General features: G+C 33.3%; 1 protein-coding gene across 12 annotated transcripts in view; it reads right to left on the reverse strand.

The window, feature by feature from the left end:
* LOC129240155 (poly(rC)-binding protein 3) overlaps nt 1–2891 on the reverse strand; it is a 165963-nt gene extending 163072 nt beyond the window's left edge. For all 12 annotated transcript variants that reach the window (XM_054875733.1, XM_054875732.1, XM_054875731.1 and 9 more), the window contains exon 1: nt 2827–2891. The gene's annotated coding sequence lies outside the window, so the exon portion shown is untranslated. The remainder of the gene's footprint in view (nt 1–2826) is intronic.
* Nucleotides 2892–6000: the final 3109 nt, after the last annotated feature.

A 6000-nucleotide genomic window follows, 5' to 3' on the forward strand; every position in this document is an offset into this window, starting at 1 on the left:
AATTAATTTTTAATTAAAAACTCTACAAGAAAAATAGAGTACCAGGTTTGGAAATCAGCTATGATGAAAAACAAAAGTGCCAGGTCACAGGGGGTTCGACGGCCAATGCTACCCGCTCATTTCACTCGTATTCACCAATTAGTTCAATCAGTCTCAGAGGATAACGAAGTAAAATGGGAGGTGGGTGTGTTGTTTTTTTCGTATATCACCAACACAATCTCAGTTTTTTCGTAAACAAACTGCTGTCATGACCCCTGTTACGTCAGCCAATCAGTTGATTCTTTAAAATTCGCTGAAAGCCGCTTAACGGTCTGATCTTGGCCACAACTCGAAACATGTTTTCACCATGGAAACGGTAAAAGCTTTAAGGGAAGATTCCATAGCTTTCGCAGGCCCTAAAAGGTGTTTGTAAAAATGCGCTAGTCAAGCGTTTTCTAACACACAAAATGAGCTCGTCGTCGATTTCGAAGCTATGGAATTGGACTTGAAAATGGGTAAATTTATTGCATACCAAAAACGGAAAATACGCTATATTTGCACACACACAGCGTTAAGAAACTATAGTGCTGGGGCTTATTGAGAAGTTTGTCAAATTATTTGTTTCTTCTTTAATTAAAAAAAAAATTCTTTACGAAAATATAGACCTTTACAAAAATCTTAAAAATTAAAATAATTTTTCTTTTTTTATTTATTTCAATTTATTCTGAATTTGTAGAAAACTTTCGAGCATGCAATTTAATAATCCCTAAAATTTTGGGCTAATAAAGTACAAGTTTTAAGTGGCTCAAAAAGGGCGTTTATTTTTGATAATTTTAGTTTGGTCCATGCAACGAATGCTCGATATTTGCTTTGGACTTTTATAGGCGAAAATAGGCAACACTGTCAAGAATATATATTATAAAAAATTAAAATTAAATTAATTAGTTAAATTATAAAAAAACTAGATTTTCTAGCAACTTCAAACGCGCACTTTATTGGAGTAAAATTTAATGGGCTATAAAACTGCGTACTCAATTTTGTCGAAATTCAATAAATATTGTGCAAAGACTGAAATTTGGATTAATGTACTATTTGTTACGGAGGGAACTATATTTTTATAAAAAATTTGTTTAAATAAAAAAAAAAAAAAAATACATATGAAAAATAGTTCATTGTCCAGCAAAAACCATATATGTATAAGCCAAAGTTTCGAAATTTGTGCAAAAAATTAAACAAAAAAAATCTTTAAAAATCTAACACTTTTTATTGTGAATTTTTAAAAAATTTTCGAGTATGCAATTTTATAATCTCTGAAATTTTGGGCAAGTTTCAAGTGGCTCAAAAATTTGCATTAATTTTTTTATAATTTTATTTTGGTCCATACAACGCATGCCCGACATTTTCTTTCGACTTTTATAGGCGAAAATAGGCAACACTGTCAACGAAATATATTATAAAAAATTAATATCAAATTAATTAATTAAATTATAAATTTTCCAAGAACTTCAAACCTGCACTTTATCTCTCAAAAATTTAATGGGACATAAAATTGTGTAAACAATTTTTTTGTTTTTAAATTTTCAAGAAAATTTGCCGAATTTTAATTAATATTGTACTTGGATTAATGTGGTATTTATTATAGACTAACTACATTTTAATAAAAAAATAGTTTGAGTTTAAAAGTATGTACAAAAATGCATGCAAAAAGCATGCCAAAATGTTGAGTTGCTATATAAAGGGTTTTCCAATAACAGATGTTATCGGTGAATGGATTGCGCTATCGAGAGATGATTAACGATTTTTTATGGCCGAAATTGGATGGTATTGATCTGAACAACGTTTATTTTCAACAAGACGGCGCTACGTGCCACGAAACTATTGATCAATTACGGGATAAGTTTACGGACTGTGTTATCTCTCAAAGAGGTGATCACAATTAGCCACCGAGATCTTGTGATTTAACACCTTGTGACTTTTTTCTTTGGGGTCACCTGAAAGAGGTCTGCGCCAGCAGCCCAGGGTCGATTAAAGACCTCAAAGATGGAATTCGTGAGGCTATCGAGCACATAGGGCAGTCACTTTGCAATTCGGTTATGGTAAATTTCATGAAAAGGATATTGTCCTGTAAGCGTGGTCGTGGTGGCCATTTGCCTGATGTTATTTGAAACTATTAACGGTGCACCTTCCTCCTTATAATGAAATAAACATCTGATCATTTTTATTAAAATATAGCATTTTTCTTTGAATATCAAAATAACACCTCTTATTAAAAAACTCTTTATTTTTTGCGGTCTCTATTCGGTCGGCGCAAGCTCGCTTGATGAATGTTGCTTCAACAGTTTTATTGCGAGTATTAGCATTGGGTAAAATAAGTGATTTGTTAAATAGTCGTAAGGTAATTTTTCCACAAATCAATTAAGAGATATAAAAAATTATTGCTAGCACTTTGCTAAATAAACTATAAACTTTTACCCAGTCGAACCTGTTTCGAACTCAATAGCAGCTATGCAACGTATGGCTTTTATTCCTTCATTTTTTTCTCACGCATATCTAGCAACTGATGTTGTTGCTGTGTGTCCGATAAGTGCAGCTGATTGGACAATTTTCTGCGCCATTAAATGCGAATGCTAATGCAAAACCAGCATTAGGTAAATAAAGTTGGCGCCGTCTCATAGACACGTAGAACATAAAAATCGCAAAAGTATTTTCGTAGTTAAAAAACAAACAAAAAAAACTATATTATAGCTTCTAAATGTTTTCAGCAATTAGCATAATTTGTTAACCTTCTCTGAAATAGTCGTCTAATCAAATGAAGCTATGCAAAATATAAAATATTACGGTACTTACGAAATTCCTAAACGTTCAGCGTGAGTTTTACAAGCTGCATAAACTGTTATTCAAACGGTTAAACTGCAATGAGAGAAAGAGAAAATTTTTAATTAATTTGGAAATTAAACTTGGCACAAGAAAGCTTTGAGAAAGTGAGTGTCGGTAAAAGAGTAAAGAAGAATAAAAAAGGTTAATTTTGAAAACAAAAAAATTATGAAAAAAACCAAAAAATTATAATAATAAAACAGACGAATTCCTAATTAATGCGCAGCACAAAAAGGAAACTTTTTTGGAACAACTTTGCAAAGCTGCCACGAAGATTGTGTACAAGCAACGAAAGGGAGCTTCGAGAATTTTCTAAAGAATTTATTTTTGAGTAGCGCAGGATGTCGCAAAAATCTTCAAAGCTAATTTTGTTTTTGGTCCACAGACGCAAAATTCTGAGCTAATAGCAGGTGAGAAGCAGAAGCAGAGAAGAGACAAACTTGTTCCATCACCGCGAAAATTATATGTATGTATGTATGTATGTATGTATGTAAGGAAGAGGGTTTTGGGTGGCACAGGGCAAGGTGCGACAGGCGAGAAAGCAGCTGGTGAACTTGTAATGTTTCACAGATAAAAAAGGGAAACAAAGCAATAGAAAAGATGAATATGGTTGACAGCCAGGCATGGTTGGGCGCCAGAAGAGGCGTGTTAAAGATGCCGCGGTCGGTTGACTGCCTTACTTAAATTAACGATGCGTTACTGTCAAACAGCGAAAGGCAAAATGTGTGTGAAAAAGTGAGCTGAAAGTTGTGAGGAGTAGAAATTGAGGAGAAAAACAAAAAAAAAAAAAAAAATGGGGCGTGCAGGTAGAAAAAAGAATCTTTACGGTGAAAAATTAAAAACTGATAGAAAACAGATAAAAAAATAATAAAAAAACCAAAATAAAAAAATTAGAAAGTCTTTCGGAAGGTAACAACCAAAAAAAATAAATTTCAATTAGCAAAAATTAAATAAAATTAAAACTACAAAGTAGGAAAAAAATTAAAAGGGTAAAACGTAACATTTTACTGCAAAGAAAACAATATAAGGAAACTCAATCAAAAAAAGGAAGAAAACTTTTGAAATTTAGGTGACAAATAAAAAGGTCGTGACTGTGAATTTTGTCATAGAAGAAGAAGACATGCATATATGGTAGAAAAAAGAATTTTAGGACGAAAAATTAAAAACTGAGTAAAAGCGATACAAAACACATAAAAAAAATTAAAACAAACAAAAAAAATACGAAAGTCTTTCGGAAGGTAATAACAAACAAAAAAAAAAATTTCAATATAGCAAAAATAAAATAAAATTAAAACTACAAAGTAGAAAAAAATTAAAAGAGCAAAACGTAATATTTTACTGCAAAGAAAAAATTGTAAGGAAAATCTATCACAAAAGGCAAGAAAACTTTGGACATTTAGGTGGCAAAAAAAAAACAATTGATATTGTGACAGCGAATTTTGACCTAGAAAAAAATTTAAACAAAAAAGAAGAATCAGCGACAAATCTGGTGTGCAGATAGGAAAAAGCATTTTTAGGGCGAAAAATTAAAAACTGAATTAAAAACACAATACAAAACAAATAAAAAAAAAATAAAAAAACAAAAAACAAAAAAAAAAACGACTTTCGGAAGGTAACAACAAAAAACTTTAAATTCCAATGTAGCAAAAATAAAATAAAATTAAAACCCCCAAGTAGAAAAAAAAAATTAAAAAGTAAAACGTAATATTTTGCTGCAAAGGAAAATCTATTAAAGTAGCGCCGAAAACTTGCAAAAACTAGGTGACAAAAAAAAATTTATATTGTGACAGCGAATTCTGACATAGAAAAGAATTTAAACAAAAAAAAAAAAAAGAAGAATAACCAACAAATCTGACACAAACAAAAAAATCGTTCTTTTTTCCTTCAATTAAGAAAGTTAGCAAAGTAAATAAAAAACTTACACAAAAATAATACTTAAGTTCGGCACAAAGGCACAAAAAACTAAGATCAATGTTTTTCAAGGAATCCAGCTTTAATAAAGCGAGTAAATTTTGCAGCCGAGTGGCTTTGAGCGGGAATAACATTCGATGAGTTCTGGAGTAAAGCCCAATTATAGAAAATATTTTCTTCTATTTTCTTCCTCTGACATCAAAAAGCTTGTCCTCAAACAAACCTTCTGTTGTTCGGAGGAAACGAAAAACTGTGGGCCCTCCACTTATGGAAAAAACAAAATCACAAGCCATGCTTTGCAGGCGGAAATGCTCAGCCAAATATCTAATGAAGGTGTACTTTGCGATCAATTGTAGAACATCATATCAATCGAGTTGTTACCTCAACCCAGCAGCAGTACAACTGCGCTTAAATTTGCTGAGACTCTGTTGCAAGTTTGTGGCTCCATCTGAAGAAGACTTTGTGGATTTGCGTTTCTAAAGGTCTGAAGCATTTTGGGATAATGCGAATAACATCAAGTTTTAACGTCAACACGTAATCATAAATTTATCTCTAATACACAAATAAAATACTGTGTCTAATTAAAATCCCGAAGTGACAAATGTGGCATCGCCAAGACGGCTAAAATAACACGTTTACCGAAGGAGTAGTTGCCAAGTTATCGATTGTTTCAAGAGGTGTGGGGCAAGTGTGATATCCAAACATATGCCATTAATGTTGGTCAATTAAAGAACCGGCAAATATGGCTCTGTAAGCGAAATTGTGTGTTTAGCTGAATTTCCTAAAGAATATCACAGTGGTATTGGAGGCACCACTCTCAACGCTGTTCGTAGACTTTAAGAAGGCGGTCGAAACTATCAAACGAGACGCAATATGGCTGGTACTAAGTAGAAAGGGAGTTCCCGCCATATCAGCGATCCATTCACCACCAACACAGGCCTAAGGCAAGGACTGTCCCCCTTCTCTTCGCCATCCTCCTTGATGATGTCATGGGCCAACTGACCCTGCACAAAAAAGGCATTGTATGGAGTTTCACCAGACATCTTGATGACCTGCACTTCGCCGATGGCATCTGCCTCCTCTCTCACAAACTCTCTGACATGCAAACGAAGGCGGAGAAACTAGTCGTGCTGGCACGCACTGTCGGACTGGAGGTCAAAATCGCCAAGACCAAAGCCATGAGAGTTGAGAAGACGAAGATGTCAACTGCAGGCTAAACAAAGCAAGGACGACATT

This window comes from Anastrepha obliqua, chromosome 3, assembly GCF_027943255.1.
Source record: "Anastrepha obliqua isolate idAnaObli1 chromosome 3, idAnaObli1_1.0, whole genome shotgun sequence".
Classification (NCBI taxonomy): domain Eukaryota; kingdom Metazoa; phylum Arthropoda; class Insecta; order Diptera; family Tephritidae; genus Anastrepha; species Anastrepha obliqua.